This window comes from Rana temporaria, chromosome 7 (genome assembly GCF_905171775.1).
Source record: "Rana temporaria chromosome 7, aRanTem1.1, whole genome shotgun sequence".
Taxonomy (NCBI): Eukaryota; Metazoa; Chordata; class Amphibia; order Anura; family Ranidae; genus Rana; species Rana temporaria.
This window is the reverse complement of record NC_053495.1, coordinates 100,536,498-100,561,010: the sequence shown is the minus strand read 5'-3', so window position 1 is coordinate 100,561,010 and position 24,513 is coordinate 100,536,498. Positions and strand designations below refer to the sequence as shown.

The 24,513-nt window shown below is 47.8% G+C and overlaps 1 protein-coding gene and 1 long non-coding RNA gene across 2 annotated transcripts in view; one reads left to right on the top strand and one right to left on the bottom strand.

The window, feature by feature from the left end:
• PDC (phosducin) overlaps window positions 1-5,947 on the bottom strand; it is a 68,625-nt gene extending 62,678 nt beyond the window's left edge. Inside the window, exon 1 of the mRNA XM_040359758.1 lies at window positions 5,835-5,947. The gene's annotated coding sequence lies outside the window, so the exon portion shown is untranslated. The remainder of the gene's footprint in view (window positions 1-5,834) is intronic.
• Window positions 5,948-12,579: 6,632 nt separating this feature from the next.
• Window positions 12,580-12,819, top strand: LOC120944837. The gene is made up of 2 exons (XR_005750496.1): window positions 12,580-12,623; window positions 12,703-12,819. It is a non-coding gene; the product is annotated as an uncharacterized LOC120944837 (long non-coding RNA).
• Window positions 12,820-24,513: the final 11,694 nt, after the last annotated feature.

The following is a 24,513-nucleotide window of genomic DNA, read 5'->3' as shown; positions in this document are numbered from 1 at the left end:
GACCTGGGCTTCCCCAGTGACGTAGCAGAGGGTGCGTCAGAGGGTGCGGGGTCATGTGACAGGTGGCCCGCCTCCCCTATATAAGAAATGTCAAATCTTCACCCGCGTCATTCCGCTGGGCTGTGTCCGGCAGAGAGAGGAGGCCGGCGATGCTGCGCTGTGGATCCCGGAAGATTTTCTCATCGCTGGACCGGAGAGGAGATCACCCGTCGCTGGATACAGACAACGTTGGGGCAGGAAGCCGGACCGAGTGGATTACCACCGCTGAATTTTCTTTCTTTCTTTTTTTTTTTATTAATAAAGGACTTTTTTCTATGGTGTGTGTGTGTGTGTGTTTTTTCCAACTATTTACACTTCCTTTGTGAAATGGTAGGGGTACAATGTACCCCATTACCAATTCACATAGGGGGGGCAGGATCTGGGGGTCCCCTTTGTTAAATGGGTCTTCCAGATTCTGATAAGCTCCCCGCCCGCAGAGCCCCACAACCACCGGGCAAGGGTTGTGGGGATGAGGCCCTTGTCCCCATCAACATGGGGACATCCTCCCCAAAAGAAATACCGGGCTTTCCCAGTGACGTACGAGGGTGCGTCAGAGGGGGCGCCTGCTGCGCTCTGGACGGATAGATCTTCTCATCGCTGGACCAGGCCGCTGATCACCCGTCGCTGGAGAGATCATCCGTCGCTGGATAGAAGACCACGTTGGAGCGGGGGGCCGGGCCGAGAGTGGATTCACATCACTGGATTTTTAATTTTTTTTTATTAATAAAGGATTTTTTTCTACGGTGTCTGTGTGTTTTTTTTTTTAACTATTTACACTTCCTTCGTGAAATGGTAGAGGTACAGTGTACCCCATTACCAATTCACATAGGGGGGGCCAGGATCTGGGGGTCCCCTTTGTTAAAGGGTTCTTCAAGGTTCTGATAAGCCCCCCGCCCGCAGACCCCCACAACCACCAGGCAAGGGTTGTGGGGATGAGGCCCTTGTCCCCATCAACATGGGGACATCCTCCCCATGTTGAGGGCATGTGGCCTGGTGCGGTTCAGGAGAGGGGGGGCCGCACTCTGTCCCCCCCTCTTTTCTGCGGCCGGCCAGGTTAACGTGCTCAGATAAGGGTCTGGTGTGGATTTTTGGGGGAACTCCACGCCATTTTTTTTTTAAATTGGGGTGGAGTTCCCCTTAAAATCCACACCAGACCTGAAGGGTCTGGTATGGATATTTTGGGGGAGCCCCACATCATTTTTTTTTAATTGACGGCGGGGTTCCCCTTAATATCCATATCAGACCTGAAGGGCCTGTTAATGGAATTCGGGGGGACCCCCAGCTTTTTTATTTTTATTTTTTATGAATGAATCATCTCTGAATTGCCAGAGCCGACAATTCATTAGAGCCGCAAAGCCGGTTTTAAATGCCTTTTTTTCTTTCAGAAATGACACTTTGTGCAGGGACAGTTCTATGTACGGGAAACATGCGCTTTTTCACATGCTGACTTTACACCCCCCCTAGGTACGAAATTTAAAGTAATATTACACTTTTATTGTTTCACTTTTAGCATTATTAAATTCACTGCTCCTGAAAAAACGGCCATTTTTAAAACTTTTTTTTGCATTGATACATGTTTCCTGGGACAGGACCCAGGTCCCCAAATACTTTTTAGGACAATAAATTGCATATTAGCCTTTAAAATTAACACTTTAGATTTCTCCCATAGACTTTAACAGGGTGTTCCGCGGCTTTTCGAATTTGCCGCGAACACCCCTAATTGTTCGTTGTTCGCCGAACAGGCGAACAGGCAATGTTCGAGTCGAACATGAGTTCAACTCAAACTCGAAGCTCATCCCTAGTGATGATATAACAGTTGCCAGGACTTAAGAACCATCTCAAAGTGTCAAGTAGAAGACATCAGAGGAACATAAGCAGCGGAAACCTATTACATATAAATAATTATATTGTTTGTATGCAGAGCTACTTTTAAGGGGGCTGCTCTGAAGTCTGTGATGCTGACGTTAGTTTTTGTTTGTAATTGTATTGTGTTAGACCCAGGACAATTTTATCCAAGAGAATTCTAACAAAGCTTATGCCGCGTACACACAATCATTTTTCGGGTTGTAAAAAACAAAGTTTTTCAGGCTCTAGAAAAAACAATTTTTTTTTCAACTTCATCATTAAAACGGCCATGCCTACACACGATCGTTAAAAAAAAAATGCTCTAGCAAAGTGCGGTGACGTACAACGGCACTCTAAAGGGGAAGTTTCATGAGGATGACGCCACCCTTTGGGCTGCTTTAGCTGATTTTGTGTTAGTTAAAGACGATTCACGCTTTTCTGTCTGTTACAGCATGATGAATGTGCTTACTCCATTACGAACGGTAGTTTTACCAGAACGATCGCTGCCGTCACATAACTTGCTTCTGAGCATGCGCGGGTTTTTCTTTCACGTCATTAAAGACCACACACGATCATTTTTTACAACCCGAAAAACGACAAGGTTTAAAACATTGTGAAAAAATAGAGCATATTCGGAAAAAAATTTGCCTGTTTTTCAGAACCCGAAAAATGCTCTGAAGCCCACACACGATCGTTTTAAATGACATTTTAAAAAAACGTTGCTTTTACAACCCGAAAAATGATCGTGTGTACGTGGCATTAGTTATGGGATGTATTTTTGAACTGTAGGTTTTCTGCAAATAAAGGGCCAACACACTGTTCTGTACAAGAAGCACAGTGGGAAAATCTGAAACCACATCATTATTATTCACTGCTTTTGGCCAAAGTACTTTCTACTGCTCTTATAGCCAGGAATGTTCTGTTGTCTACTGCAGTGCTAATGAAAAGGAGGGAAATGAAGGAAGCTATCTGGTATAAACTGTCTACATTATTATTTAAAGTCAGCCTTACTTTCATCGATATCAAATGTATTTTCTGCCTCCTCTACAGTACTGTTTTGTGGAATGTCTGAAAGGATAACTAAAATCTTACGTCTTCAAAGTACTGGTGGTATAATCACTTTGGTTCATTCTCTACACTGAGGTCTTGGGAATTGACTTTGTGGGGTTAATTTACTAAAGGCAAATTGACTGTATGTGCACTTTGCAAAGTTCAGTTGCTCCAGAGCTTAGTAAATGAGCAGAAGCTCTACCGACTTCCATCATCCAATCACATGCAAGCAAACATTGTTTTTTATTTTCCTTTGCATGTGATTGGGTATTCTTTTCAAAGTGAAGTTTTACCTAATTTACTAACCTCTGAAGCAATTGCACTTGCAGAGTGTAACTGCACTTGGCAAAGTGCACAGTCTATTTGCCTTTAGTAAAGCAACACCTGTGCTTCTAGGTACACTGTATTACTGACTCATGGGCAAGAATGGCACACGTATTCCATGTATTTTTTGGAACAATTTGGTAACCAGTAGTGGCATTGATGCAGCAATGATAAGAAGTTGTAACGCTGCCATGTGCGGACCGGTAGACATCCAAGACTGGATAATTGTCCTCTGGATAATTTGTGTTCTCCCTATGTCTTGCACATAGTAATACTCCCCATTTTTAAATGTCTCTTTACTCAACCTATCAAACATGTAATGCAAAATACTGCCATGCCATATTGAACCGTATGATCCTTGGGGAAAAACACAAAGCAAATCATTTTCAGATACTTTTGCAGGATATAAAAACATATCCATGATTTTAACATGGTACATTTTTAGCAGGTCCTGTGTTATTAAAACGTTACCATTAAGCGGTCCTTCTAATCTGTGACCAGATTTTGAATAGCAAAAATTGTGGCATCAAACATGGCATTACTCTAATATTTTTAATATAGCAAGCGCAGGTAAAAGTAGAATAACGTGAGGAGGATCTACAATACAGCCTGAATGCTGAAGAGGGGATGTTGATGACACCGCAGTTTGGTAATGAGTCCGCTGTTTAACAATTGTTCTATTGGTAATCTTGATTATATCAAAATATTGGTAATAAAAATTGTAGTGAGGCATGGAGAACAACACAATGCTAGCTTCAGAATCTCGCAGCTCTTTCCCAAATTGAATTGTCTTATGAGAAAAGGTTTTCGCCTAACTCCAATCTGATTTTATAGTTGTGGATAAAGTGGTTAAGAGTTAACCCTTCTATTCGGTTTTTATTACTGTATGTGATCCCATTGGGGAGATTCTCCCTTTCTTCTAATCTCTTTGATGCCCATGAAAAGAATGGGGGGAGTGGGGTAGTTGCCACCAGGACATGAAGGCACCAACAGCAATTAAAACATTGTCAGAATTTCTATACCTTCTTCACCTTAATAAAAGTTTGCTTATGTTTTTGTCTTGTCCCCAATGAAGAGATTTACCTTCGCTTCCTGTTCTGCCTAATATAAATGAAAACATCTACCATGAACAGAGAATACTATGACCCTTCCTCTAAATTCATGTCTGCCTTCCTGAAACATATACAACATAAGTATATATATATATATATATATATATATATATATATAAACACACAGTATGTATATAGTCCCTCCCATCAGCTTCCATTGTGCTTTTGCTGCTTCAACTTATATGAGCATATACTAAAATCATACCAAATGGTAAAAGAAGTACCTTTCTTGTAGGAAATAGTGCTCTTCACTCCCTACAATCCCAATGACATGACCAAATGGCAGAAATTGGATCTTGTGATCTTTGACAAAGGGGTTTAAGAGATCGACGTTCAATAGCCTTGCCTGAATTCTAATCCTCACCTTCAGAAAAAATCATGCAACCAAAAGTTTGCCATTTGGTCACATGACTAAAATTGGCTGAGCTAAGAATATTTGTTTTGCAAGAGACATAAGCCAGATAGCATATTTTTGATTTTCTGTAACTTTAAGGGAGCAGGATAGACAAAATAGGATAGGAGGTTGCATAATTGTATAAAAGTTCCCCTAAAAGCTTCCCATTAGTACACTAGCTGCTAATAGTGCTGCCACTACACTGCACATACCCCCTTCCCCCCCAAAAAAAAAGTTTTTTCTTTTTCACTGTGGAATAAAAAATAAATCTTCTTTCTATTCTTTCTACTGCAAATTCAAGCTTTTAGTATAGACTGGTAATACCTTCAGCAAATAGCATTTTTGCTTATATTTTTTTAACCTTAACACATTACTAGATATGTGGTTAAGTTAAAAAGGATTCTAGGAAAAAAAAATATTTAAAAATAAGATAAAATCCTATCATAGGAAATGAAGCTGTTAAACGTATCAAGGAAGTGGATCTTGTGAATCCTCAGCAATTCATTTGGAAATTTAGGAAAATTGCTGATCTTTTAAAAGCAACAGACTATTTAAGCACAAAACCATATCAAGCAAAGTTACTATAAAGTATTTTCACTACAGCATTTCAATTTTGTCATGTTATTGTAAAGTATTAATCACTGACATCAATGTAACATGATTAAATAACTAGAATACTTTAGTAAAGAACATAATTACTCACGATTGAACTTTCTTTGACATTCAACAAAATCATTAAATAAAGCATAATTATAAGTACCATTCTATACATGCTATGAAAATAAAATTTTATTATAAAACATATATCTGTGTTTAAAGGAGACTATGTCTAAATGCAGAATTAAATGCACTTTAAATATGAGCTACTTCATATGCTACTAGTGTCTGCTTTGTATGCCACTATGCTAGCAAACTTTTATGTAGGATGTAGATATATTGATATTTATGGAGGCCTTGCAAAACAAGAATTTAGGTGATTGCAGCTGAACTAAATATCCAGGAAATATAATGATTTTTTAAAAAACCTGTAAACTCCATTTCCAGTAACTTATTTGTAAAAAAATATTTACCTTTGCTGATGCTCAGCTTCCGTTTTGTGTGATGGCCAATGTCCTTGAGAAACAAGGGATTAGCCAGCTCCAGAGCAGCACTTGAGAGCAGGTGGACAGATTAGGAATTTGGTTTAGCTCTCTGGATAATAATGATGACACTTGCAGAAATAGCTCTGTGTAAGTAATAGGATTATGATGGAGGATTTAGAAAATGTTGTTTATTAGTGTAGACCAATAAGGAAGCTGCCGATATCCAGGGCCAGATCCTCAAAAGAGATACTCCGACTTAAGTGCTGTTCAGTCTGTGTGTAACTTTGGAAACGATCCTCAAAAGGCTTTTTCCAAAGTTACACAGAAGATCCGGCATGTGTAATTGATTTACACTGCCTAATTTTAGGATGCAGTACCGCATCCGCCGCTGGGGGCATTTCGAGTCGAAATGCCGTTGCTAGTATGCAAATTAGCACTTAAGGCGATCCACAAAGCTTTCTAGCTTCTTTTTTGCGCCGTAAGTGTTATTTTGCAAGTGTAAAATTAGGGCTCGTTTTACAAAGTGTAAAGTTAGTCACACCTTGTAAAGGCCCATTGCAGCGACGGCATTTGGTATGCTTTCCCGAGGGAGAACTCCACGGCAATTTGTAAAAAACAAAACCGGCATGGGTTCCCCCCCAGGAGCATACCAGGCCCTTAGGTCTGGTATGGGTTGTAAGGGGACCCCCCCTACGCCGAAAAATTGACGTAGGGGGTCCCCCTACAATCCATACCAGACCCGTATCCAAAGCACGGTACCCGGCCGGCCAGGAAGGGAGTGGGGACGAGCGAGCGTCCCCCCCCCTCCTGAGCCGTGCCAGGCCGCGTGCCCTCAACATGGGGGGGTTGGGTGCTCTGGGGCAGGGGGGCGCACTGCGGGCCCCCCCACCCCAGAGCACCCTGTCCCCATGTTGATGAGGACAGGACCTCTTCCCGACAACCCTTGCCATTGGTTGTCGGGGTCTGCGGGCGGGAGGCTTATCGGAATCTGGGAGTCCCCTTTAATAAGGGGGCCCCCAGATACCGGCCCCCCACCCTAAGTGAATGGATATGGGGTACATCGTACCCCTATCCATTCACCTGGAGGCAAAAAGTAAAAGTTAATAAACACACAACACAAGGCTTTTTAAAATAGTTTATTATTCTGCTCCGGACGCCCCCCCTGTCTTCGTTATTAGCTCAATTACCAGGGGGGGCTTCTTCTTCCGCTCTCCGGGGGTCTTCTTCCACTCTCCGGGGGTCTTCCGCTCTCCGGGGGGGCTTCTCCGGACTCCGGGGGGGCTTCTCCGGACTCCGGGGGGCTTCTTCCATCTTCTCCCCTCTTCCGCTCTTGACTCGGCGAACCCCGGTTCTTCTTCAGCTCTCCGGTGCCTTCTTCTTCAGCGCTGGCTGCCTGCTATGTTTGTGTGTTAGCTCGATTTCAAACAGGCAGCCGGCGCGGTCTTCTGTGGCGTCATCTTCTCTTCTGGTCTTCTGTTCTTCCGATGTTGCCTCGTCGCCGGTTGTCGCTGTAATGATGGAAGCGCGCCTTGCATCACATTTATATAGGCATCACCGTCCCATCATGCTCCGGTAGGTACCCACGTGGTGGGTGCACGTGGGTAGGCACCCACCACGTGGGTACCTACCGGAGCATGATGGGACGGCGATGCCTATATAAATGGGATGCAAGGCGCGCTTCCATCATTACAGCGACAACAGGCGACGAGGCAACATCGGAAGAACAGAAGACCAGAAGAGAAGATGACGCCACAGAAGACCGCGCCGGCTGCCTGTTTGAAATCGAGCTAACACACAAACATAGCAGGCAGCCAGCGCTGAAGAAGAAGGCACCGGAGAGCTGAAGAAGAACCGGGGTTCGCTGAGTCAAGAGCGGAAGAGGGGAGAAGATGGAAGAAGCCCCCCGGAGTCCGGAGAAGCCCCCCCGGAGTCCGGAGAAGCCCCCCCGGAGAGCGGAAGACCCCCGGAGAGTGGAAGAAGACCCCCGGAGAGCGGAAGAAGAAGCCCCCCCTGGTAATTGAGCTAATAACGAAGACAGGGGGGGCGTCCGGAGCAGAATAATAAACTATTTTAAAAAGCCTTGTGTTGTGTGTTTATTAACTTTTACTTTTTGCCTCCAGGTGAATGGATAGGGGTACGATGTACCCCATATCCATTCACTTAGGGTGGGGGGCCGGTATCTGGGGGCCCCCTTATTAAAGGGGACTCCCAGATTCCGATAAGCCTCCGCCCGCAGACCCCGACAACCAATGGCAAGGGTTGTCGGGAAGAGGTCCTGTCCTCATCAACATGGGGACAGGGTGCTCTGGGGTGGGGGGGCCCGCAGTGCGCCCCCCTGCCCCAGAGCACCCAACCCCCCCATGTTGAGGGCACGCGGCCTGGCACGGCTCAGGAGGGGGGGGGGACGCTCGCTCGTCCCCACTCCCTTCCTGGCCGGCCGGGTACCGTGCTTTGGATACGGGTCTGGTATGGATTGTAGGGGGACCCCCTACGTCAATTTTTCGGCGTGGGGGGGTCTCCTTACAACCCATACCAGACCTAAGGACCTGGTATGCTCCTGGGGGGGGAACCCATGCCGATTTTTTCTTTGAAAATTGGCATGGAGTTCTCCCTCAGGAATGCATGCCGCTGTCATTTTTTTTTTCCCCGACGCAACTTTAAGCCGTCGCGATCCTCAAAACTCGGCGTAACGTAACTTCGCGCATGCGCAGTACGGCCGACGCGCATGCGCAGTACGGCCGGCGCGGGAGCGCGCCTCATTTAAATGGGACTCGCCCCATTTGAATAGGAACGCCTTGCGCCGGCGGAATTTTAGTTACACAGCCTGAATTTTCTAGATAAGTGCTTTGTGGATCAGGCACTTAGGTAGAAACTTTAAGCCAGTGTAACTTAAATTGGATTTTTTAAGTTACGTCAGGTTTTTGTGGATCTGGCCCCCAGTTTCTAAAGGAGAGAACCCTTCCCCAGTGCTGCTTCATAAATAAATTATTCTGCCATTGCTGTTTGCTTAATATTAAAATAAATGTAGAAATATAATTAGTTTACCTTATACTCTACAAAACCATGTTAGTGCAACTATGTCAAAGCTACTAGTTCTGAAGTGCCAAGGTGTTCTGTGATAGGAAGTAAGAAAAAACTAAGACATCACCAATTTGCTGCAGTTTGCTCAGCCTAATACCAATAAATCACATATACACACAGTTTTAGGCTGTTTCAGGGTCCTTATTCGTAACTGTCCTAACGTAAACCTACACCTTTAGATTCATTCTTCTTTCCTGTTCCCAGCATTATGACATCACTGAATACTTAAAACCATTATGTAATATGTTTAGCCCTGGAAACAAGAAATCACTACCATCCGCTGCCAAGATCTTGGCACAGGACTGTGTGCTTTCAGTGCTGGCTACACCAATGCCTCATAAGGTATGAAACTCTAGAATTCAAGCTAGAGTTAGTAGTTGGGTTCTAGGGTAGGGATGAGCTGAACATACCCGGGTTCGGTTCGCACCAGAACGTTCGAACAGACCGACCGTTCGCGCGAACATTTAGAACCCCATTGAAGTCTATGGGACTCGAACGTTCGAATTCAAAAGTGCTCATTTTAAAGCCCAATATGCAAGTTATTGATGGAAAAACTTCTTTGAGAACCCGGGTCTTGCCCCAGGGAACATGTATCAATGGAAAAAAAAGTTTTAAAAACTGTAGTTTTTTCTTGAGCAGCGATTTTAATGATGCTTAAAGTGAAAAAAAAGTCCTTTAAATATGGTACCTGCTGGGTGTCTATAGTAGTGGCACGTGTTTAGAAATGTCCCTGCACAACATGAGATTACTCTCAGAAAAAAGTAATTTAATACTGCCTGCGGGTTTAATGTAATGCTTGGTCCCTGCAATATGGATAAAAATCATTGAAAAAAATAGCATGAGTTTCCCCGCCACCACTCCCCCCAGGTCATTACAAGACCCAGTGCCAATCATGACCTCCCTGGGGCCCTAAGCAAAATTACATGGCACATTAAAAATGAGAAGCGGGGGGGGGGGGGGCCCTGACGACAGTGACATGTCACATTAAAGAAAGTTTAGAAGCGGGGGGAGAGGGTGTTCTGCTGTCGGAAATTACTCAGCCAGCGAGTTTAGAAGCGGGGTGAGGGTGCGAAAATGACTTCTCACCAGGCGGGGCCTCTAGTACTTTGGGGGGCCCTTTGCGGCTTTTCGGGGCCCTAAGTGGCTTGCATAGTGAGCCTATAGTGAGGATCGGCCCTGACAAGACCTTTTGGCCCTATATACTTTGAACAGCAGTATACAGGCATTGCAAACAAGATAAGGACTGTAGGTTTCTTAAGTAGAATCAAAACCATGTCATACTTTGCTCCTGCATATTGCACAATTTCCTAAAGAGACCCTTAACAAACTACATGACACTTGTGCCTGATGAGGCCACTCATGTTCCAGTGGTGGTGGCCCGTGAGACTGTCCATACAGGCTTGGCCCCCCAAAGTGGACGTGCTGTGTGGCAACAATATGTCGATTATTTTAGGGGTGGGGGGCCCATTACAATGCCAGATCTTGGCTCAATAACTAATTTATTTGTGAAATAAAAATTCTAGAGAAAAGGGGGGTTGCCATCTGGGGCCTCCTTTGAACAAATTCTGTGAAGAACTCCTGTTCTCTGAAGGCCTCCATTATTTCTGCAAGTCCAAATTTAGCAAAAAAAAATAATGTCAGTCAAGCCTTAGCTTTCTCCCCATATCTAACCCACAAACTCATCCACTGATCATAAAGTCCAAAAATCAAGTTTTGCATCGTCGTATTGCACGATCGTTTTTCCGACGTTTTCTACCGACTGTGAACGACGTTCTCATTCACGCAATATCCCTTTGTACACTGCGCATGTGAGAAGTGTGTGATTGACATGCCCCTTTTCAGTCGGTCAATGCAAGAGTCAGAAGAAATGATGGAGGGAAGACAGCAAGCTGCAACCAGGCAGGAGAGAGGCCAGGCACACACCAGGAGGAGCAGGAGGTACAAAGCCACCAACATGAGCTTCGAAGAGATGGTAGAGATGGTGGCTGTTCTTAAAAAGGAGGACTACGACGGCAAAAAAAGGCCTTACAAGAACCCCAATAAAGTGAAGGCCCAGATCATAGAGAAGGTGCGGAGGACTCTCATGCAAAATTCGGGGTACAGAGGTCTAGGGAGCAGTTGCGCAAGCGATGGTCTGATTTGAAAATCAGAGAGCCAGACCAGATGGAGAGAATTAGAAGAGTTCTCAGAAGACGTAAGTAAATTTCATGTGTACTCTGAATATTTGTTTTTATTATTTTGCGTCATTTGGTTTTCTTTCAGGTTGTGTATATAGACAGTCCAAGAATAGATGTTTCAAGGTTCATGTTTGTGGACATAATAATTGGTTTTTTTATTTAAGATCTTTTTATGTGAGACCAATTTTTTAGTTAATGTGGATGTGTTATTAACTAGATTTAAATAATCCAAAAGCGGTAGTTCACCCTCCTTTCCATCATTAGACCATTAAATTCGGCATCGTAGCGCGAGCTACGGTATGCCGGTCTTAAATTTTTAATCCCCGTACTCACTGTGCTAGCGATGATTGAAGAATCCGACTCCCGCGGGGAATGGGCGTGCCTATGGAGAGGGAGGATGATTGACGGCCGGCTCTGGCACGTCACGCTCCCCGAAGACAGCCGGAGTAGGTCTCGGCTATTCACGGCGCCTGCGCACAGGCTATGCGCAGGCGCCGTGAATAGCCAAGCCTATTTCGGCTATTTCCGGAGAAGCGTGACGTGCCAGGGCCGGCCGTCAATCACCTTCTCTCACCATAGGAACGCCCATTCCCCGGATTCTTCAATCATCGATAGCACAGTGAGTACGGGCATAAAAAATGTAAGACCGGCATACCGTAGCTCGCGCTACGATGCCGAATTTAATGGTCTAATAAAACAAAACGTTTTTTTTTTTTTTTAACAGGGTGAACCCCCGCTTTAAGTCAATATACAGTAAAAGGAGAGTATGCTCAGCACAGCAGTTGATTTCACATATGGACTCAGTAGCACAATGGTTGGCATGGCCGATCCGCCCTATAGGCTCGCTATGCAAGCCACTTAGGGCCCCGCAAAGCTGCGAAGGGCCCCAAATAACTAGAGGCCCCGCCTAGTAAGAAGTCATTTTCGCCCCCTCACCCTGCTTCTCAACTCGCTGACTGCATGGGAGAGGAGGCAAGAAGTCAGCACCCCTTGCTTCTCAATTTAATGTAAGATGTCATTTCCGACAGCAGAACACCCCCTCCCCCCACTTCTCAACTTTCTTTAATGTGACATGTCACTGTCGTCAGCGCCCCCCGCTTCTCATTTTTAATGTGCCATGTCATTTTGCTTCGGGCCCCAGGGAGGTCAGGATTGGCACTGAGTGTTGGTCACAAGAACAACCTAGTTAGCGTGTCACACAGAGGTGATCCAGTGTATACTTGTTGTTTTTCCATGTAGGAAACTTGTCCAAAGATAGAGAAATGCAGCAGCTTTGGTAATGGATAAAATCCAGTGTTAAGCTTAGAAGGATTGTAAAAGCAGACAATTGTACCACACTTTTTAAAAAGAATGATTGATATTCCTCTTTCAGGCCTCTAATCTTTTTGATTCATCTATCCCTTTTTTTACAATCTCATAGGCCGCAATCAAGCTGCAGAAGTGGAGCCGACCAACCCCACACAGTGCCAAGCCCCACCCTCGCCGGATGTACAGGAAGTGCAAAATGCCACCACATCAGGTCAGTGTCTTACAGCACAGCTTCAGGTAATACATGTAGGCCTGCATAATTTTAATACATGTTTTTTCCCAAATTTCAGGTGTACGAGCTGTTGGTGGCGGCTTAGACACTTACAGTGCCCAGGTGCTAATTGGGGAGATAATGTCCTGCAGGGCACAAATAGAGGACACAAACATCGCCCTGGAGAAGATCATAAGGAACAACAGAAAGGTGGACCAAAGCCTCAAGAATATTTTTGATGTTTTGGGGAGGGTTTAAAAAAAAATAGATGTAGACAAGTATTTAAAAGCAAAAATATAGTTATTAAAAAAAAAAACAATTTATATTAAGATATTTAAAAAAAAATGAAAATGACACATTTTAAGTGTGATACAATAAATATTTTTGGATACTCAACAATGTCTGGCTTCTTATTATATCAATGCTGCCTAAAAGAACAAATCTAGATTTGTGGTGTATACATTGACAATGATGAGTATTTAGTAAAGGAAAATAAACATGACACTATGATAACGTAGGAGAAAGCTAGAATGAACTCAAATTAGAAAAGAATCAAACCAAGAAAATTACTAGAACAGGGGCAGAAAAATTGGGCCTTAGGCACTGGTGGCGGTGTCACAACACTGCAACCCCTCACAGATACTGTAATTGGAGCTCAGCAAAGAGCCACATGCAAAGTATTGCATTCAAAATTGTTATTAGACGCCCCTGTTAAACAGGGGCAGAAACATTGGGCCTTAGGCACAACACAACACTGCAACCGCTCAGATACTGTAATTGGAGCGCAGAAAAGAGCCACATGCAAAGTATTGCATTAAAAATTGTTATTAGACACCCCTGTTATACAGGGGCAGAAACATTGGGCCTTAGGCACAACACAACACTGCAACCGCTCAGATACTGTAATTGGAGCGCAAAAAAGAGCCACATGCAAAGTGTTGCATTAATAATTGTAATTAGACGCCCCTGTTAAACAGGGGCAGAAACATTGGGCCTTAGGCACAACACAACACTGCAACCCCTCAGATACTGTAATTGGAGCGCAGCAAAGAGCCACATGCAAAGTATTGCATTAAAAATTGTTATTAGACGCCCCTGTTAAACAGGGGCAGAAACATTGGGCCTTAGGCACAAAACAACACTGCAACCGCTCAGATACTGTAATTGGAGCGCAGAAAAGAGCCACATGCAAAGTATTGCATTCAAAATTGTTATTAGACGCCCCTGTTAAACAGGGGCAGACAAATTGGGCCTTAGGCACTGGTGGCGGAGCCCAGAACCAAAACATTTCTTACTAGCTATCAGCAAGATCAGTGAGGAGGAAAAGGATATTCAATCAGCAGCATAACAGGACAGTCACTCAGCATCAGCATAGGCAGTCTCCAAGGGATCTGTCATAAAATAATTATTCTGTTACATCTGCATCAGGTGCTTGGTAGCTGGTGTTGATCCAAGCCTGATTCATTTTTATAAAGGTCAGTCGATCAACGGAGTCGGTGGAGAGGCGCACCCTGTGATCGGTCACAAAGCCTCCAGCAGCACTGAATGTGCGTTCTGAAAAAACGCTGGATGCAGGGCAAGCCAGTAGCTCAATAGCGTACTGTGCAAGCTCTGGCCAGTGATCCATCCTCAAGACCCAGTATGCCAGAGGATTTTCGGTGGGGAAGGTGTCCAAATCTGATCTTGCCCCTAGGTATTCACGCACCATGTAAATCAAACGCTGGCGATGGTTGCTGGAACCGGTCATACCTTGGGGCTGCGGACTAAAAAATTGTCTGAAGGTCAGACGGCCACCTTCTCCACCGCTCCTTCTCTGACTCACCGAAGCCTCAGCAACACGTTGTCCAGGACCTGGATTTGGTAATCCCCCAGGTTCTGGCAACACGTTGCACAGAGCCTTCTGCAAGGCCTCCCGCAGATGTTTCATCATCATCTCCCTCTGCGATGGCAAGATAAGCTCCGCAACCCTACTCTTGTAACGTGGATCAAGGAGAGTTGCCAGCCAGTAATGATCCCTCTCCTTGATATCACGAACACAAGGATCCTTACGCAGGCTTTGCAGGATCAGGGAGGCCATGCAGCGTAGGTTTGCTGAGGCATTCGGGGCACAGTCCTTTGGGTCACTGAGGACGACAGGATCTGCAGCCACCTCATCCCAGCCACGTAAAAGTCCACGGGTTCCTTGGGACTGTAAGTGATCCCTTGAAGACTGCTGCTGCTGAGTGCTAGGCTCCACCTCCATGCTGCTGATACAATCCTCCTCCTCCTCCTCCACCTCGTCCTCCTCATCCTCTTCCTGTGTGGTAGGCGGGCATGCAGGACCACTGTCTGGATAAAGGGGGCCTTGAGAGGTAAGGAAGTCCTCCTCTTCCTCCCTCTGTTCTGCCTCAAGGGCCCTGTTCATTATTCCACATAGAGTGTGCTCCAACAGGTGAATTAGAGGGACAGTCTCACTGATGCATGCACTGTCACTGCTCACCATCCTCGTGGCCTCCTCAAATGGTGACAGGACAGTGCATGCATCCCTGATCAAGGCCCACTGGCGTGGGGAAAAAAACAAGCTCCCCTGACCCAGTTCTGCTGCCATATTGGCACAGGTACTCATTGATGGCCCTCTGCTGCGTGTGCAGCTGCTGCAGCATGGCCAACGTAGAGTTCCATCTGGTGGGCATGTCACAGATTAGGCGGTTCTTGGGCAGGTTGTATTCCCTTTGGAGGTCTGTCAACCGAGCAGTGGCATTGTATGACCTTCAGAAATGCATACAGACTTTCCTGGCCTGCTTCAGGACATCCTGTAAGCCCGGGTATCTGCCCAAGGACCGCTGCACCACCAAATTGAGAACATGAGAAAAACAGGGCACATGGGACAGTTTTCCCTGTCGCAGGGCAGAGAGGAGGTTGGTGCCATTGTCGCTAACCACCATTCCTGGCTTAAGCTGGCATGGCGTCAACCACCTCTGAGCCTGCCCCTGTAGAGCTGACAGAACCTCTGCCCCAGTGTGGCTCCTGTCTCCCAAGCACACCAGCTCTAGCACCGCAAGGCATCTCTTGGCCTGCATTCCTGCGCAGCCCCTCGTACGCCTACGGAGCACAGCTGGTTCAGAGGAAACATCAGCACAGGAGGAGGCCACAGAGGAAGAAGAAGAGGAGGGGTGGAGGAGAGAGGTGTGTCACAACCAGTAGTAGTGTTTTGGAGGCGTGGTGGCGGAACAACCTCCAACACTACTGTACCTTGCCCTGCGTCCTTCCCAGCGGCCAGCTAGAACCTCTCCCTCAACTATATACTGAACACACACAGTATATCACAGGTGGTGACATGTGCAGTGCTGTTGAAATATACAGAGAGTCACCTATAGATTGCTGTCCCTATAGGAAATAGCTGGAACCTCTCCCTCAACCCTGTACTGGACACACACAGTATATCACAGGTGCACAGGTGGTGACAGGTGCAATGCTGTTAAAATATACAGAGAGCCACCTATAGATTGCTGTCCCTATAGGAAATAGCTGGAACCTCTCCCTCAACTATGTACTGGACACACAGTATATCACAGGTGGTGACAGGTGCAGTGCTGTTGAAATATACAGAGAGTCACCTAAAGATTGCTGTCCCTATAGGAAATAGCTGGAACCTCTCCCTCAACTATGTACTGGACACACACAGTATATCACAGGTGGTGACAGGTGCAGTGCTGTTGAAATATACAGAGAGTCACCTATAGATTGCTGTCCCTATAGGAAATAGCTGGAACCTCTCCCTCAACTATGTACTGGACACACACAGTATATCACAGGTGGTGACAGGTGCAGTGCTGTTGAAATATACAGAGAGTCACCTATAGGTTGCTGTCCCTATAGGAAATAGCTGGAACCTCTTCCTCAACTATGTACTGGACACACACAGTATATCATAGGTGGTGACAGGTGCAGTGCTGTTGAAATATACAGAGAGTCACCTATAGATTGCTGTCCCTATAGGAAATAGCTGGAACCTCTCCCTCAACTATGTACTGGACACACACAGTATATCACAGGTGCACAGGTGGTGGCAGGTGCAGTGCTGTTGAAATATACAGAAAGTCACCTATAGATTGCTGTCCCTATAGGGAATAGCTGGAAACTCTCCCTAAACTATGTACTGGACACACACAGTATATCACAGGTGGTGGCAGGTGCAGTGCTGGTGAAATATACAGAGAGTCACCTATAGATTGCTGTCCCTATAGGAAATAGCTGGAAACTCTCCCTAAACTATAAGATGCAGATCGCACAGAAATAGACAGTGCTTGTGTAGATTTCTGAAGCAGGATACACCTCTCTGACACTGTCCCTCAATAAACAGCAGCCTGTCCCTATAGCAAATAGCTGGAAACTCTCACTAAACTATAAGATGCAGATCGCACAGAAATAGACAGTGCTTGTGTAGATTTCTGAAGCAGGATACACCTCTCTGACACTGTCCCTCAATAAACAGCAGCCTGTCCCTATAGCAAATAGCTGGAAACTCTCACTAAACTATAAGATGCAGATCGCACAGAAATAGACAGTGCTTGTGTAGATTTCTGAAGCAGGATACACCTCTCTGACACTGTCCCTCAATAAACAGCAGCCTGTCCCTATAGCAAATAGCTGGAAACTCTAACTAAACTATAAGATGCAGATCTCACAGAAATAAAGAGTGCTTGTGTAGATTTCTGAAGCAGGATACACCTATCTGACACTGTCCCTCAGTATGCAGCAGCCTCTCCCTACACTAGCTAATGCAGAGTGACGACCTGTGCTGTGTGCCTCTATCTGATATAGAGGCTGGTCACATGCTGGGTCACATGCTGCACTGGCCAATCACAGCCATGCCATTAGTAGGCATGGCTGTGATGGCTTCCTAGTAACTCTAGTAAAACAAATGGCGATTGGCTGCCGTGCAGCGTGCCATAAAACTAGCCTAACTCCGAACCCGAACCCAAACTTTTTCCAAAAAAAACAAAGTCCGTACCGAACCCGAACTTTACAGTTCGGGTTCGCTCAACCCTACTCATGACTGTTGCAAATTAAATGTTAATAAATAGAAAAGACTATCATTCTGACCCCAGCAGTTTTCATTCTTGTCCCAATCAGTCTGTCCCAATCCCAATCAGTCTGTAACCCTAACCCTGTCTGTAACCCTAACCCTATCTGTAACCCGAACCCTATCTGTAACCCTAACCCTAACCCTGTCTGTAACCCTAACCCTGTCTGTAACCCTAACCCTATCTGTAACCCTAACCCTAACCCTATCTGTAACCCTAACCCTATCTGTAACCCTAAACCTGTCTGTAATAGGGTTAGGGTTCACAGTGACAGACCAAACTCTGACTATGTCCTCAGAACTTTTCGAGTTCAGGGTACGTGGCCTCTGAACACTGGGCATTAGGGCCAAAGGGAATCGCAGCACCATGACCACGACGGCCCCTGCGGGGTGGCCTGCCTCTGCCTGTCATTTTTTTTAGATTAGTTTATTTGTACTATGCGTGCAAGCTACTGTGCCACCAGATATGAGATGTGGCACTGGCAGGTGGGCACAGTTTACCCTGTGAGGCAAAGACACCCTGGCAGACAAAAGACTACTATTTAGTATTGCAGTGAATTTTGTTTTTATATCTTATCAACTGTGCCAACACAATATAGATGAGATGTGGCACTGGCAGGCAGGTGGGCACAGTTTTCCCTGTGAGGCAAAGACACCCTGGCAGACAAAAGACTACTATTTAGTATTGCAGTGAATTTTGTTTTTATATCTTATCAACTGTGCCAACACAATATAGATGAGATGTGGAACTGGCAGGTGGGCACAGTTTACCCTGTAAGGCAAAGACACCCTGGCAGACAAAAGACTACTATTTAGTATTGCAGTGAATTTTGTTTTTATATCTCATCAACTGTGCCAACACAATATAGATGACATGTGGCACTGGCAGGTGGGCACAGTTTACACTGTGAGCCTGGGCCCCTTACATTACAAAGCACCCCACAGCTCTGGGCCCCTCTACATAGCACCCAGCACCACTAAACCCCTTTATAATACACAGCAGCTTGCACCACTGGGCCCTTTTATATTACACAGCAGCTTGCACCACTGGGCCCCTTTATATTACACAGCAGCTTGCACCACTGGGCCCCTTACATTACACAGCACCCCACAGCTCTGGGCCCCTCTACATAGCACCCTGCACCACTGGACCCCTTTATATTACACAGCAGCTTGCACCACTGGGCCCCTTACATTACACAGCACCCCACAGCTCTGGGCCCCTCTACATAGCACCCAGCACCACTGGACCCCTTTATATTACACAACAGCTCGCACCACTGGGCCCCTTACATTACACAGTACCCCACAGCTCTGGGCCCCTCTACATAGCACCCAGCACCACTGGACCCCATTATATTACACAGCAGCTTGCACCACTGGGCCCCTTTATATTACACAGCAGCTTGCACCACTGGGCCCCTTACATTACACAGCACCCCACAGCTCTGGACCCCTTTACATAGCACCCTGCACCACTGGACCCCTTTATATTACACAGAAGCTTGCACCACTGGGCCCCTTACATTACACAGCACCCCACAGCTCTGGGCCAGTCTACATAGCACCCTGCACCACTGGACACCTTTATATTACACAGCAGCTTGCACCACTGGACCCCTTACATTACACAGCACCCCACAGCACCCCACAGCTCTGGGCCCCTCTACATAGCACCCAGCACCAGTGGACCCCTTTATATTACACAGCAGCTTGCACCACTGGGCCCCTTTATATTATGCAGCAGCTTGCACCACTGGACCCCTTACATTACACAGCACCCCGCAGCTCTGGACCCCTTTACATAGCACCCTGCACCACTGGACCCCTTTATATTACACCGCAGCTTGCACCACTTGGTCCCTTACATTACACAGCACCCCACAGCTCTGGGCCCCTCTACATAGCACCCTGCACCACTGAACCCCTTTATATTACACAGCAGCTTGCACCACTGGGCCACTTACCTTACAAAGCACCCCACAGCTCTGGGCCCCTCTACATAGCACCCCTGGACCGCTTTATATTACACAGCAGCTTGCACCACTGGGCCCCTTTATATTACACAGCAGCTTGCACCACTGGGCCCCTTACATTACACAGCACCCCACAGCTCTGGACCCCTTTACATAGCACCCTGCACCACTGAACCCCTTTATATTACACAGCAGCTTGCACCACTGGGCCCTTACATTACACAGCACCCCACAGCTCTGGGCCCCTCTACATAGCACCCAGCACCACTGGACCCCTTTATATTACACAGCAGCTTGCACCACTGGGCCCCTTTATATTACACAGCAGCTTGCACCACTGGGCCCCTTACATTACACAGCACCCCACAGCTCTGGGCCCCTCTACATAGCACCCAGCACCACTGGACCCCTTTATATTACACAGCAGCTTGCACCACTGGGCCCCTTTATATTACACAGCAGCTTGCACCACTGGGCCCCTTACATTACACAGCACCCCACAGCCCTGGGCCCCTCTACATAGCACCCTGCACCACTGGACCCCTTTATATTACACAGCAGCTTGCACCACTGGGCCCCTTACATTACACAGCACCCCACAGCTCTGGGCCGCTCTACATAGCACCCAGCACCACTGGACCCCTTTATATTACACAGCAGCTTGCACCACTGGGCCCCTTTATATTACACAGCAGCTTGCACCACTGGGCCCACAGTACCCCACAGCTCTTGACTCCTTTACATAGCACCCTGCACCACTGGACCCCTTTATATTACACAGCAGCTTGCACCACTGGGCCCCTTACATTACACAGCACCCACAGCTCTGGACCCCTTTACATAGCACCCTGCACCACTGGACCCCTTTATATTACACAGCAGATTGCACCACTGGGCCCCTTACATTACACAGCACCCCACAGTTCTGGGCCCCTCTACATAGCACCCAGCACCACTGGACCCCTTTATATTACGAAGTAGCTTGCACCACTGGGCCCCTTTATATTACACAGCAGCTTGCACCACTGGGCCCCTTACATTACACAGCACCCCACAGCTCTGGGCCCCTCTACATAGCACCCAGCACCACTGGACCTTTTTATATTACACAGCAGCTTGCACCACTGGGCCCCTTGCCTTACACAGCACCCCACAGCTCTTGGCCCCTCTACATAGCACCCTGCACCACTGGACCCCTTTATATTACACAGTAGCTTGCACCACTGGGCCCCTTATATTACACAGCACTCCACAGCTCTGGGCCCCTCTACATAGCACCCAGCACCACTGGACCCCTTTATATTACACAGCAGCTTGCACCACTGGGCCCCTTTATATTACACAGCAGCTTGCACCACTGGGCCCCTTACATTACACAGCACCCCACAGCTCTGGACCCCTTTACATAGCACCCTGCACCACTGGACCCATTTATATTACACAGCAGCTTGCACCACTGGGCCCCTTAGGCCCCGTACACACGACCAAACATGTATGCTGAAACTGGTCCGCGGGCCAGTTTCAGCATACATGTTCGGTCGTGTGTAGGCGCGAGCGGGCCGAATTCCAGCAAACATTTGCCCGCCAGGCCTTTTCCCAGCGGGCAAATATTCCTGGACGTGTTTTAAAACCGTCCGCTGGAATCCTGCCCGCTCGGACATGTACGGTCGTCAGTACAGACCTACCGTACATGTCCGAGCGCCCGCCGCCCCTCGCATGTTTCGAATGACTTCGACGCATGCGCGGAAGCCTTTAAATGGCAGGCCCGCCCACGTCTCCGCGTCATCGCCGTGTCATCGTCGCGGCGACGACGCGGACATGCCCCGCGTATTGTTTGCGCGCGGACTTCTGTACGATGGTTAGTACAACCATCGTACAGAAGCCCTCTGGCAGGCATGTACGGTGAAAACGGTCCGACGGACCGGTTTCATCGTACATGTTTGCTCATGTGTACCGGGCCTCACATTACACAGCACCCCACAGCTCTGGACCCCTTTACATAGCACCCTGCACCACTGGACCCCTTTATATTACACAGCAGCTTGCACCACTGGGCCCCTTACATTACACAGCACCCCACAGCTCTGGGCCCCTCTAAATAGCGCCCAGCACCACTGGACCCCTTTATATTACACAGCAGCTTGCACAACTGGGCCCCTTACATTACACAGCACCCCACAGCTCTGGGCCCCTCTACATAGCACCCAGCACCACTGGACCCCTTTATATTACACAGCAGCTTGCACCACTGGGCCCCTTTATATTACACAGCAGCTTGCACCACTGGGCCCCTTACATTACACAGCACCCCACAGCTCTGGGCCCCTCTACATAGCACCCTGCACCACTGGACCTCTTTATATTACACAGCAGCTTGCACCACTGGGCCCCTTACATTACACAGCACTCCACAGCTCTGGGCCCCTCTACATAGCACCCTGCACCACTGGACCCCTTTATATTACACAGCAGCTTGCACCACTGGGCCCCTTTATATTACACAGCAGCTTGCACCACTGGGCCCCTTACATTACACAGCACCCCACAGCTCTGGACAACTTTACATAGCACCCTGCACCACTGAACCCCTTTATATTACACAGCAGCTTGCACCACTGGGCCCCTTACATTACACAGCACCCCACAGCTCTGGGCCCCTCTACATAGCACCCAGCACCACTGGACCCCTTTATATTACACAGCAGCTTGCACCACTGGGCCCCTTTATATTACACAGCAGCTTGCACCACTGGGCCCCTTACATTACACAGCACCCCGCAGCTCTGGGCCCCTCTACATAGCACCCAGCACCACTGGACCCCTTTATATTACACAGCAGCTTGCACCACTGGGCCCCTTTATATTACACGGCAGCTTGCACCACTGGGCCCCTTACATTACACAGCACCCCACAGCTCTGGGCCCCTATACATAGCACCCTGCACCACTGGACCCCTTTATATTACACAGCAGCTTGCACCACTGGGCCCCTTACATTACACAGCACCCCACAGCTCTGGGCCGCTCTACATAGCACCCAGCACCACTGGACCCCTTTATATTACACAGCAGCTTGCACCACTGGGCCCCTTTATATTACACAGCAGCTTGCACCACTGGGCCCACAGTACCCCACAGCTCTTGACTCCTTTACATAGCACCCTGCACCACTGGACCCCTTTATATTACACAGCAGCTTGCACCACTGGGCCCCTTACATTACACAGCACCCACAGCTCTGGACCCCTTTACATAGCACCCTGCACCACTGGACCCCTTTATATTACACAGCAGATTGCACCACTGGGCCCCTTACATTATACAGCACCCCACAGTTCTGGGCCCCTCTACATAGCACCCAGCACCACTGGACCCCTTTTTATTACGAAGTAGCTTGCACCACTGGGCCCCTTTATATTACACAGCAGCTTGCACCACTGGGCCCCTTACATTACACAGCACCCCACAGCTCTGGGCCCCTCTACATAGCACCCAGCACCACTGGACCTGTTTATATTACACAGCAGCTTGCACCACTGGGCCCCTTTATATTACACAGCAGCTTGCACCACTGGGCCCCTTGCCTTACACAGCACCCCACAGCTCTTGGCCCCTCTACATAGCACCCTGCACCACTGGACCCCTTTATATTACACAGTAGCTTGCACCACTGGGCCCCTTATATTACACAGCACTCCACAGCTCTGGGCCCCTCTACATAGCACCCAGCACCACTGGACCCCTTTATATTACACAGCAGCTTGCACCACTGGGCCCCTTTATATTACACAGCAGCTTGCACCACTGGGCCCCTTACATTACACAGCACCCCACAGCTCTGGACCCCTTTACATAGCACCCTGCACCACTGGACCCATTTATATTACACAGCAGCTTGCACCACTGGGCCCCTTAGGCCCCGTACACACGACCAAACATGTATGCTGAAACTGGCCCGCGGGCCAGTTTCAGCATACATGTTCGGTCGTGTGTAGGCGCGAGCGGGCCGAATTCCAGCAAACATTTGCCCGCCAGGCCTTTTCCCAGCGGGCAAATATTCCTGGACGTGTTTTAAAACCGTCCGCTGGAATCCTGCCCGCTCGGACATGTACGGTCGTCAGTACAGACCTACCGTACATGTCCGAGCGCCTGCCGTCCCTCGCATGCTTCGAATGACTTCGACGCATGCGCAGAAGCCTTTAAATGGCAGGCCCGCCCACGTCTCCGCGTCATCGCCGCGTCATCGTCGCGGCGACGACGCGGACATGCCCCGCGTATTGTTTGCGCGCGGACTTCTGTACGATGGTTAGTACAACCATCGTACAGAAGCCCTCTGGCAGGCATGTACGGTGAAAACGGTCCGACGGACCGGTTTCATCGTACATGTTTGCTCGTGTGTACCGGGCCTCACATTACACAGCACCCCACAGCTCTGGACCCCTTTACATAGCACCCTGCACCACTGGACCCCTTTATATTACACAGCAGCTTGCACCACTGGGCCCCTTACATTACACAGCACCCCACAGCTCTGGGCCCCTCTAAATAGCGCCCAGCACCACTGGACCCCTTTATATTACACAGCAGCTTGCACAACTGGGCCCCTTACATTACACAGCACCTCACAGCTCTGGGCCCCTCTACATAGCACCCAGCACCACTGGACCCCTTTATATTACACAGCAGCTTGCACCACTGGGCCCCTTTATATTACACAGCAGCTTGCACCACTGGGCCCCTTACATTACACAGCACCCCACAGCTCTGGGCCCCTCTACATAGCACCCTGCACCACTGGACCTCTTTATATTACACAGCAGCTTGCACCACTGGGCCCCTTACATTACAC